This window comes from Thalassophryne amazonica, chromosome 4 (assembly GCF_902500255.1).
Source record: "Thalassophryne amazonica chromosome 4, fThaAma1.1, whole genome shotgun sequence".
In the NCBI taxonomy this organism is placed as follows: domain Eukaryota; kingdom Metazoa; phylum Chordata; class Actinopteri; order Batrachoidiformes; family Batrachoididae; genus Thalassophryne; species Thalassophryne amazonica.
In genome coordinates this window covers 14,127,464-14,139,516 of record NC_047106.1, presented here as the reverse complement: position 1 = coordinate 14,139,516, position 12,053 = coordinate 14,127,464, and positions in this window count along the sequence as shown.

Genomic DNA, 12,053 nt, shown 5'->3' with positions numbered 1-12,053 from the left:
AACTGAGAGCCTACGCAGAAACATGCAATAAAATGCAAATAATTATTTAAAAATCATACAATGTGATTTTCTGGATTTTTTTTTTTTTTTTAAGATTCTGTCTCTCACAGTTGAAGTGTACCTAGGATAAAAATTACAGACCTCTCCATTCTTGTAGGTGGGGAAACCTGCAAAATTGACAGGGGATCAAATACTTATTTCCCCCACTGTACCTACAAATAACTGACACAGACATAAAAGTGCTCAGAGCCACATTAGACCACAGCTTGGCAACCACCTAAAATGGTGCACAATTTGTTATGATGATTTATTCATCTATACTGTAAGTGTAGCGGTGGAACAAAACTGTTCCTGTAGCACTTTGTTCTATACACATGAAATCAAATGTGATTTTTCTCCTTTTAAATAAACCAGTTAATTATGAAGATAAGCCTCGATTTAAGTTTCATTATATCATTATTATTATGATTATTATTATTTGTTTTGTTGTTTTGTTTTGTTTTGGGGTTTTTTTGTCAGTGTACATGACAACAAAAAGAGGGTTGCCAGCTGCAGGAAAATTATTGTAAAAATTGGATAACACACACTCTCATTTCTTTGCAAATCACAGGTGATCACCAAAAATTAATTATATTTAGGGAATACCCTGTTGTGTTTGATGATTTGCGGACGTTCATGCTGGTTATACGGTCGCAAATTGAGCTTTACCAACAACGGATATTTGTGACCATATAACAGCATGAATGTACGCAAATCATCAGACACAAGGGGGTTATTTCCATTCTAATCCAATTCCATTGTTTGTACGGTTTATTTTTCTGTAGGTAATTCAGTCAGTGGGGCTTATCATGGAGCAACAACAGCGGTCAGGGCGCGGAGTAATCCATCAAACGTGAAAATCCATCAAATGTGAAACGGTAATTCTGTATCAGAATCCACATCAATATTTTCGTATGGTAGCTTAAATTCACCCATTTCAGGAGCGGCATTGGTACGCGACCTTTCTCTCACTCTCAGCTAACACGCTAACAGCTAGCAGTGCGCAAAGCCGGTGTTCTGTTGAATTGTGCGTCTCATCGCATAAATCAACAGTTCCACATCCCGACTATATTGCGCAGCAGACCGGAATGTCATTCGACAGGAATGTCCAGCCCTGCATGTCCAGCGAGCGGCGCACCAAAGGCCACTGCATCATGTGGGTGACGTGACATTCAGATCGCCAGCTGAGCGTACACATGATCTGACGGTCCTTTTCAGCTGGCACAGCCTGCCGATGTGTGCGCTGACACGGTCACTCCAGGCTGTCTGTACATAATTATCAGCATGTCATGCAAGTGTGCTCCCCCTGCACACTACATGTGTTGCAGAGGGGAGCAGGGGGGAGCATGACACACAAGCACACCACATGTGTTGGGGGGCGTGACACACATGCACGCCACGTGTTGGGGGGCGTGACACACAAGCATGCCACCTGTGTTGGGGGCATGACACACACTGGCATGCCACATGTGTTGTGGGGCACATGGGGGTGCAAATGGTGTTACTTGCACTCCACTATCATGCCAGGAGTGCAAATAGCCCCGCCTTTTCTAAGTGCCCAGCTAGTGGTGTTGGATGTTCCTGTGTGGCACCTGGAATTTGGTCGACACCTGTCGAGAGGAGGTTGAATGGGCACTTGCAGGGCACTGACTGTCTTTCGGCTGCTGGTGTGTGCGAATGGTTGTGGCGACAGCTGTACGAGGTGTTTGAGGCGGCTCCAATTTTCCACGAGTGGCATGCAATTCTTCGTTCGTGTGGCAGTCGCAGACGCTTTTTGTAGATGCGAGTGATTCTGCAGTGCTGACTTTACTTATCGTTATAGTTTCTGATGACAGTCAGTCCATTTCTGAGTCCTTGTGATATTTGTTTCTGAATCTTTTTTTGTTTTTTCCTGTTTAAGTGACCATTATCTGACCTCACATCAGTCATATCACCAGTGATGACATAGAATGCAGAATGAAATCAGAACTAAATCTGATCTCCGAGCACATACAGTAGTGTTCAGAATAATAGTAGTGCTATGTGACTAAAAAGATTAATCCAGGTTTTGAGTATATTTCTTATTGTTATATGGGAAACAAAGTACCAGTAGATTCAGTAGATTCTCACAAATCCAACAAGACCAAGCATTCATCATATGCACACTCTTAAGGCTATGAAATTGGCCTATTAGTAAAAAAAGTAGAAAAGGGGGTGTTCGCAATAATAGTAGCATCTGCTGTTGACGCTACAATCTCAAAGCTATTATGTTCAAACTGCTTTTTTAGCAATCCTGTGAATCACTAAACTAGTATTTAGTTGTATAACCACAGTTTTTCATGATTTCTTCACATCTGCGAGGCATTCATTTTGTTGGTTTGGAACCAAGATTTTGCTTGTTTACTAGTGTGCTTGGGGTCATTGTCTTGTTGAAACACCCATTTAAAGGACATGTCCTCTTCAGCATAAGGCAACATGACCTCTTCAAGTATTTTGACATATCCTAACTGATCCATGATACCTGGTATGCGATATATAGACCAAACACCATAGTAGGAGAAACATGCCCATATCATGATGCTTGCACCACCATGCTTCTCTGTCTTCACTGTGAACTGTGGCTTGAATTCAGAGTTTGGGGGTCATCTCACAAACTGTCTGCGCCCCTTGGACCCAAAAAGAACAATTTTACTGTCATCAGTCCACAAAATATTCCTCCATTTCTCTTTAGGCCAGTTGATGTGTTCTTTGGCAAATTGTAACCTCTTCTGCACATGTCTTTTATTTAACAGAGGGACTTTGCGGGGGATTCTTGCAAATAAGTTAGCTTCACACAGGCATCTTCTAACTGTCACAGCACTTACAGTTAACTCCAGACTGTCTTTGATCATCTTGGAGCTGATCAATGGGTGAGCCTTTGCCATTCTGGTTATTCTTCTATCTATTTTGATGGTTGTTTTCCGTTTTCTTCCACGCGTCTCCGTTTTTTTTTGTTGTTGTTTTTTTTTGTGAATGCTTGGTCTTGTTGAATTTGTGAGAATCTAATGAATCTACTGGTACCTTGTTTCCCATGTAACAATAAGAAATATACTCAAAACCTGGATTAATCTTTTTAGTCACATAGCACTACTGTTATTCTGAACACTACTGTACACAAAGGAAGGCAATAGGAAAAATACATAAATTAAACTTGACATATCCAGAATGGCTCATAAAACAGTAAGGAACCCAAATCTCACATCAAATAATTTAATTTGGCACATTCACCCTCTGCTATATTCACTTGGTCTAGTTCTGTCAACCGGTACCACATACTTTGGTTGTTTAATATGAAACAGATTATACTGTACAATACAATACAATTAATTGTATATTTTATTAAATTGATTGATTATATTTTGTTGAACAACCACATTGTGTGGTGAAGGTTAACAAAACTAGATCAAGTATGTATATCTTGTAATATGTTAACGTGTACATGCGGGCACACACAAAAAAGAAGGTTAGATTCAAGTCACTTCTGCTAGTAATGTGAATGCAGCTCAAGTTCTAAACCGTCCTTACAAATAGGCAGGCTGTCCTTTCTACAAACTTTTTTCCATTAGTGGGCAGTTTGTCCTCTCCGGTGAGATTCAAACCCATTCTTACACCCTGTCTCTCCACTTTAAAATGCCATTTATTTCATATGCTGGCTGCCTGCATCGTTCTCCCTTCATTTTGGCACTGGATTCACAGAGAAATGTGGTGTAGAGTTCTGGTTCTGTGCTGCATCCTAAGCAGTGGTGGGCACAGTTCCGATAATCCGATAATTATCGAAGATAATATTTTCATTATCGGATTATCTTTTTAGATAACTTTAAAAAACATTATTGGACTAATTATCTTCCGATACATTTTTGTCTGATAACTTTTAGACCAATAACATAGTAAACAAAGATGAACAGTGACAAACACTTAAAATCAGTTGAGCACCTACCTGTTAAAAGTTTCCTAACAAATGTATAGTTCTACTCTCTGCAAACAGAAGAGAGCTGCTTCCAGAAGAAACCACTCTATCCTCTACAGGCAAAAGAGAACTGGTCTCACAAAAAAAAAAAAAAAAAAAATCATTTCCTTTAACACCATACTGATACGCTGCCAATATCACCCAAGTCATCCAGAGGCATATATTTTTAACTTATGGTTCAAATTTTCACCAAACTAATTTTGGACAAGTTATTTAAAATTACTGTGATGTCTGACGTTTTATAAAGTGAAAATATCAGTTATATGTTTTAGTTTTAAAGTAATGTGCTAATTTTAAGGTTTTAGTGAGCACATGCTGTGCCCAGCAGTGCATTATGGGTGATAGGGTAATCTCAGTACGTTCACGACAGGACAAATGCATTTCAGACACTCTGATCAGGCTCCACGGACAGCAGCATTAAACTCTAGTGCCTAAAACTCTCGTGAATATATTCTTTGGGTTTATAGACGTTATTGTATTTGCGTTTGTTAAATTCCACACATCTTAAATGTAGCAGACACGGATTATCTGGAATTTTGTTTTGGCAAGTTTTTGTAGGCCTCTACTGCCATCTACTGGCCAGTAGTGTTCATTGCAGTATTCGCCCTAAGTATTAAGCGTCTGGGCACCAGTAGATGGCAGAGTTCTATTTATTTTGACCCCGGTTATATCAGATGGTTGTCAAATCAACTTTTTGGCTTTGCAAATGGCTTTTTTTTTTTTTTTTTTACAAATTAAGTTTAAAAACAATACAAAACAACAACAAAAAAGTAACATTACAAGACAGCTCTGCGGTGTTTGTACAGGCACAGTGCGAGTGGTTGGATGCTTGTTGCTCTTCAGCAGCAGGATAACCTCATGACGGCCGACCAGAATAATATCAAACAGATTTGATTTTCATTCAACCATACGATCGGTGATCAGGAGGTGGTCGTGAGATGTTAAACGCAGCTTGTTACTCCATGTACACTACACGATGCAGGACGCACGATTAACCTGAAACTCGGTCCTGAAAATTCTTGCACGAATGAAAAATCATCTGAAAAATGGCCAAAACTTGCACAGTGTCAAGCCAACATTTATGCACGTTTACAACATCATCAAACGTGTGCACGGCACTAATAAAATGAGCGCACATTCTCTCCACATGCAAAACATTTTGTGATGACACTTCCAGGGCTCCATAAAAATGCTTGTTTTTACAAATAAAAAATGGAATATTTTACAAAAGCACTCTCGATGCAGTTTGCGCAGTGTTGTTTTGGTAACCCGACCGCTGTGGATGTATATGACATGTAAAACTTATGACCCTGAAGAGAGAATGATCTCCATTTTTCCAGATGTATTTCCAAGAGAATAAAGAAAAATTCCTGGCTAATATAGTAATATTTTCATATTTATTTTACATGGAATTTTTTGCAATCCATGTCTTAAATCAGTGGTTTTCAAACTGTGAGGTGTGCCACACCTGGGGGGGGGGGTGCAAAAAATAACTGTAACTATGGTTAACCAACAAAAGAAGAAGGGGAAAAAAGGAAAAAGAAAACATTGTTAGGTAACATGACTGGAGCAAAATGGATACATTTTTAGTGTGTAAATCTACCAGTGAGAAGACAATGTTTGGGGCAACCAAAAAAAGAAAGTAGAGGACGATCTTCATTTGCTCCTCTCCACAGTGCATCCACGCATCAGCCACCTGTGTGCGTCAAAGACCCAGACTCATTGCAGACTCACTAAAGAGGAGGTGAGACGAGACAAGATGAGACTGAGACTAGGGTGAGAGACTACGTATATATGTATAAAAGTTGAATTAATATTATTTATGTTAAAATGTGTTAGTTATGCCAAAGATGTTTAAAAACACACAGATATGGCTAAATGTTTTTTTTTCTTTAAATGTTTAAAATATGACAAAAGGTAAAAATAGAAAGTTTTTAAAAACACGTTTAAAATGTTTGAAAAGGGTGCAAAATGTGTTAAAGAATAGAAAATACTTTAACATATGTTTAAAATGTTTATAAAGGCTGTAAACATATAGACAGTTCCTTAAAAACACATACATTTATTTAAAATGTGTTTAACATGTTTAAAAGAATAAAAAGAAGCACACAAGTTGTTGAAATTGTGTGTATGTGTAGCAGTGGGGTGGGGGGGGGGGTGCAGCTATTCATTTGTTTTCTGTGGGGGGCCTCACTCTCCCACACTTTGAAAACCCCTGTTTTAAATGAACTGTTGCTGCAGTCAATTTTCATATTTACCGACTTTAACTGTCCTTCCCAAAGAGCATGAGAACTGTCCTTTCATTTTTGTTTGGACATAGCAGTATCATCACTACAATAGCTGTCCTGATGATGCAAATCTGTAATTAAAGGGGAAAGTCTGGCATTTTTCAACTTGGTCTCAATTTTTTTTTATTTATTACATTTGTAGGTTCATCCTTTCACTGGTGACAAAAAAACATTTTAATCAGTGCAGTATTGCTTTAGAACACAAATACCATCACAAGCTAACTGGCTACATAATGTAACTAAAAAATACTCACAGTAAACCGCTTCTTGTCACCATTGAACAATCAAAAACATCAGAGGTGTCTGGTAGCGTGGAGAGAATCCCTACGGGGGTAAATGTGTGCATGTGCATGTTCGAGAATGTAAATGTAAAAACAACTTTTTAAAATGACTAATTATGAAGTAAGCTGCTTACCTTAGCCTCATGGTGATTTGGCAGTGCTGGTGGCTTGTTTCTGTTCTGAGCAGAAGAATAAGCTCCTGATATCCACCTTTCAAAACAGTGTCATACATCACTGAATATCCAAAATCTTCATCACCCTGCCCACTTTAAAGCTGTCTGATTAACCCAAGGAGGAGATAAATTCAAGTGTAGCTCTCATTTCATTTGGAAATATGTCAGAGATGTTATAAATCTTTAAAGTTACAAACAAAAACAGCTTGACCATTGTTTGACGAGCCTCCTTCAAATTAATAAATTCAAGCACTTCACACCACCAATGTGTCATAATTCTCAAGTAAAATTCAAGCATGTCTGCAGATGAAAGCTACACTGATAAAGTAAAAGATCGTATGGTTTGCCATGATAGGGTCAGATGATCACTCAAATCAAGCATATCAAAATATTTACAAAATATTTTTGTAAAGAGAACAAAACGGTATGGTGCACCTAGAAAGTATTCACAGCACTTCACTTTTTCCACATTTTGTTATGTTACAGTCTTATTCCAAAATGGAGTTTTTTTTGCAAATTCATTAAAAATAAAAAAAGAAGAAGAAATAACATGTACATAAGTGTTCAGACCCTTTGCTCAATACGTTGTTGACGACCCTTTGGCAGGAATTACAGCCTCAAGTCTTCTTGAATATGATGCCACAAGCTTGGTGCATCTATCTTTGGGCAGTTTTGTCCATTCCTCTTTGCAGCAACTCTCAAGCTCCCTCAGGTTGGATGGGGAGTGTCGGTGCACAACCATTTTCAGATCTCTCCAGAGATCTGAAAATGGCTGCCATGTACCTTTTACTAAGGAGTGGTTTCCGTCTGGCCACTCCATTCAATTTAAATTTAATTTCAATTTATTTCTTTTACATAGCACCAAATCACAACAATGCTGCCTCAAGGTGCTTCACACAAGGAAGGTCTAACCTTAGCAACCCCTAGAGCAAGCACACAGGTGACCGTGGTAAGGAAAAACTCCCTCTGATGATATTGAGGAAGAAACCTCAAGCAGACCAGACTCAGAGGGGTGACCCTCTGCTTAGGCCATTCTACCAGTTAAAAGATATTTACAAAGTTTTTACTAAGCTGAAGAAAAATGAAACAGAAAAACCAGACTAGCATCCAAAGCAAACTGCATTACTGAAATGAGCATGCAGTCATTGGTGCTGCAGGCAGGGGGTCATTCAGTACCCTGGGATGCATGGCCAGTGTCCATCCATCATCATCATCCATCACATGTTCATGGAGGAGTACATTCCAAAAGCAGACAGCAGTGTGCTGCATCAGCTTCAGCCAGGGCATCTTATGGACAGTCCAGCACAATGCAGTGCAGAATGAGTCGGCCGGAAAAAAAACTGCACCTAAGGTATGAATTCACCAGCAGTGAATTGAGAGGGAAGCAGAAAAAATACTAAGATGATCCCCGGCAGCTAACCCTGAGCTTCACTAACAGACCCAGAATTTAGGTTAAGTGAGGCCAAAACCTGTTCCATTGCTAAAAAGATGAGTTAAAGGGATAAGAAACACAGTACCTTACTATGCCAGCATACTAGCCATACGAGAGGGCGAATAGATGTGTCCTAAGTCTGGACTTAAACGTCTCTACAGAATCTGACTGTTTTATTGATGCAGGGAGATCATTCGACAGTTCAGGGGCATGATAAGAGAAAGTTCTGTGACCTGCAGACTTTTTATTATGCCCCACGTGGTGCTTGCGCTGCAATGCAGGGCATATAGCATCTGGGTTATCTGTCCATCCATCCTTCTGTCTGTCCGTCCGTCTGTCTGTCCGGCCGCAATTCGTTCGCCACAACATAGCTTGGCACCTATTGCTTGCAGAAACTTCATATTTGGTGGGTACATGCCTTGGAGGAGTACTTCACATAGGTTCACAGGCCAGTGACCTTGACCTACTTTTGAAGGTCACCAGTGGTCACAACTGTCATATCCTTTGCCGCAACATAGCTCGGCGCCTTTTGCTCACAGAAACGTCATATTTGGTGGGTATTTGCCTTGGAGCAGTACTTCGCATGGGTTCGAAGGCTGGGGGCCTTGACCTACTTTTCAAGGTCACCAATGGTCACAACTGTCAAATCCTTCACCACAACATTGCTCGGCACCCATTGCTTGCAGAAACTTCATATTTGGTGGGTACATGCTTTGGAGGAGTACTTCGCATGGGATTGAAGGCCAGTGACCTTGACCTACTTTTGAAGGTCAACAATGGTCACAACTGCCAAATAGGGAGGTGGTGGCGTAACAGCTTGCATGTTGGACTGGGATGCCAGCGACTCTGGTTCGCTTCTCGATCGGAGCCACGCTCCCGACTGGCACTCTTAACATCGGTTCTGGGGAGGAGGGAGAGACACGTGCTGTGGGCCCTTCTGGAAACAAGCCTTGTGCTTTCGTTGGTTACCCACGTTAAATATGATCCTCTTTCTTTCTATCCTTTGCCACAATGTAGCTCAGCACCTATTGCTCACAGAAACTTCATATTTGATGGGTACATGTCTTGGAGGAGTACTTCGTATGGGTTCGAAGGTCGGTGTCCTTGACCTACTTTTCAAGGTTACCAATGGTCACAACTGTCAAATCCTTCTCCTGAAATTTGTTCACCGCAATGTACCTCGGCACCTATTGCTTGCAAAAACGTCATATTTGGTGGGTACATGCCTTGGAGGAGTACTTCACATGGGTTCGAAGGCCGGTGACCTTGACCTACTTTTAAAAATTACCAATAGTTGCATTTGTTCGAAGGCTACTGACTTTTTATGGTCACTGTTGGCCACATCCTCTAAATAAATATAATGTCAATCTCCAATTTCCACTGTGTATCCCAGTTTACATCAGTCACATGTGGGTTCAACCAAATACCTACCCCACACATGTACATATTACTGCACTTTACATGGAAAATAGTACTACGCACGGGGCATTTTGTGACGAATGTCTCTAGTTCACCCTAGGGACACAAAGTAGTCCTGCAGCCTGAGAACGCAAAGCCCAGGCCGGTACATAGGGTGCAATTAGGTCAGCTAAGTAGGGAGGTATTAGCCCGTGAATAATTTTATAGGTTAGTAACAGAGCCTTAAAATCTGACCTCACAGAGACAGGAAGCCAATGAAGAGATGCCAAAATCGGTACAATGTGGCTGAACTTTGTGCTTCTTGTTAAACCTCTGGCAGCAGCATTCTGAACCAATTGGAGACCCCTAATGCTGAACTACAGTCAACCAGATAATAGCACATTGCAATCATCCAGTCTAGGAAAGCCAAATGCATGAATTAGGGTCTCTGTGTCAGCCATAAACAAGATGAGACGAATCTTTGCTATGTTTCAAAGGTGGAAGAAAGCAGTTCTCGTGATATCTCTAATGTCTAGGTCAAAGGACAGCATGGGGTCAAAAATCACCCTTAGGATCCCCACTTTGTCCTCTCTAGGTTAAGCATTATCTCTGCAAATTGTTGTCAATGTCTTGTTGGACCAAGGACCATCAATTCGGTCTTTTCCAAGTTTAAAAGTAAGAAATTGCTGGCAATCCTCTAAAGACTTTATGTGTATGAGATTACCAGCAGTTATCGGCATGTACACCTGTCATCAGCATAGCAATGAAAAGTAATCCCATAATGCCACAGTATGTGCCCAATGGATGCTATATAAAGGGAAACAAGCAGGGAGCCAAGGACGGACCCCTGTGAAACCCTGTATTTCATGTCAGCAAGGTTAGAGGTAGTGTTGTTGTGTTGTAGTGTTCTGTGCTTGCTCAGGGGGGGTTGGTAAGGTTCGATCTTACTCGTGTGAAGCATCAAGAGGCTGCATTGTTGTGATTTGGCGCTATACAAATTAAATAAATTAAGAGTGTCTTAAAGCAGAGAAGATGGTGGAAAAGACAAAGAGGAAGGAGAGATATTCCCTGTATGTTGAATGACAGTGATTCAGTAACATGTTACCGGCTTGATCGTGCAGGAATAATGTTTGTGATTGACCTCATCATGAATGAGCTTACTTTTCCCACCCAGCATAGTAACGTAATAACGCCTGAGATGAAGGTCATCACAACACTGCAATACCTGGCTACAGGAAAAATGTAAATTGCATGTAAATACTTATAACTATTTATACCTTTTTTTTTTCACTTTATGAGTTTGCATTGATGAAGGAGAAGCTCTCTCCAATGTCAATGTACATTTCGTTTAATGACAATAAAGGGCATTCTATTCTATTCTGGATGTCGGCAGCCAGAGCCTAAAACTCACCTGTTTGAGAAGAACTTCGCTTGTGTGCTGCAATCTCTGCTCTCGCTTTGGATTACAGCACGTATCAGCGCTTCTTACACTCACCACTTGTGTGCAACTACCAGCATGGAGAGTAAACATAACAATAAGCTAATTAATATAACTAGCGTCTTGCCTAGTGGCATCCACGGGCTCCAGATTGAGTAGTTTTTATAAAATAGGTAGCTGACATTTTCAGGGGTGATAATAAATTACACAAAGTTTCTATAATGAGTTGGAATGGCGTGAGTCCAGGATGGTTTTAGAACCTTAGACCTCAACAGTGTTTAAATAAACTCAACCCTTTTTTCCTGTTAATTACATTATGCTTTTATGTTAATTTACTGTCTTAATGTATTTATAAATTGTTTAGGTTCTTGTTATCATATACTCACTATTAATATTATTATTTTAATTATTATTATCTGTATTATTAATATTATTTTATTTTATTATTACTTCTATTTTGTCATTAGATTTTTAAATGGACCACAATGGAAATAAGTGTTTTCACTTTTGTGTGGCATGCATGAATTTTTAACATATTTACAATTATATTAGGTAATTACATTGAACTTCCTAAATAAAATCATGTACGCACACATGCTTTTAATATGAATCGGCATGCGAATGCGATATATTCAAACATTTTCAAGCTGTGCAACAATTCATTTAGTTTTGCTGAGTTTCATCATCTTGACATTAAACTATTTTCATGATTACACGTCTTAATACAGTTCAGCTTATACGGTCGGTTGATTTCACTCTCCATTCATAACTAGGAGCACAGAGCGCATGTATTTTTTTATTTCTCCTTCCCATTTTCTGACAACCAACCACAGCTCTTACAGGACTGCGTCATACCTAGCAATGGGGTCAACCCCGCCTCCTCACAAAGATAGAAGTTTCTGTCCCCTCCTTGCTCAGAGTTGCTCTCAGAAACCTCTTGGATCTCTCTTAGGCATGGATTCCTTGCCAGGAAATCGTAGGCTAAGTTCGGAGCTCTCTGACAGGGCTCTGAGTGGCTA